At 43.6% G+C, this 786-nt stretch overlaps 1 protein-coding gene across 1 annotated transcript in view; it reads left to right on the top strand.

The window, feature by feature from the left end:
• The window catches only part of FAM155B (family with sequence similarity 155 member B), a 432,929-nt gene that overhangs the window by 20,143 nt on the left and 412,000 nt on the right, over positions 1-786 (top strand).

The following is a 786-nucleotide window of genomic DNA, read 5'->3' as shown; positions in this document are numbered from 1 at the left end:
CACCAGACAGTGTTCAGACCGGTTCCCGGCTAGCTCAGCCTTTATGCTGTCCTAATTTTATGCACTTACTTAGCCGGTTAGGGGACCAAATATCTCCACTAACCGACTAAGTTGGCACTCCACCCTAACTCTGCCCCCAGGGAATAGCTGGATAGCAGTGACAATCAGCAGTCAGCTCCGCAGAGTTTAAGAAAGGCAGAAGCCTCTCCCTCCCAGTTAAACCCATAAGTATACTGTTGACAGGCCAGTAGAGATCCAGACATACAGACAGAGATAGATCCATAAATAATCTAGATTTCTCACTGGCTTTTCTGGAAAGTGTGTGTCGTGAAGAAGAATGTGGTTGCTCTGGAGGTAGAATGAATCGTCAGCCTCAAGGAAACCTATTAGGTCTTATTCAACAAAAGGTTTATCCATAGATACAGAATGGGAAATGTCCTTTGGGAAATATCCATTGCCATTCACGTAAAAAAGACACTAAGGCAAGAGATGGACAGGAGATGAGACTCAAGTAGAAGAAGAACATGGTAGGGTCAGTCCAAAAAGTCCATCAAACCCAGTATCCTGTCTCCAACCCTGTACCATCTCCCAGCATACACAAAGGAAGCCCTGTACCACTTCCCAGTTTACAAAGAGAAAACCTCTGTACCACCACCCAATGAACACAGAGGAAACCCAATCCAGTCATAAGGAATTACAGTGCTGTGTAAAAGTCTTCTTGTTGTGCTGTCTAAAAAATACAATTCAAAACATATTAAAGGAGGAGTTTGTTTCTGTGATCTATAC

This window comes from Microcaecilia unicolor, chromosome 7 (genome assembly GCF_901765095.1).
Source record: "Microcaecilia unicolor chromosome 7, aMicUni1.1, whole genome shotgun sequence".
Lineage (NCBI taxonomy): Eukaryota > Metazoa > Chordata > Amphibia > Gymnophiona > Siphonopidae > Microcaecilia > Microcaecilia unicolor.
This window is presented reverse-complemented; position numbering and strand designations above follow the sequence as displayed.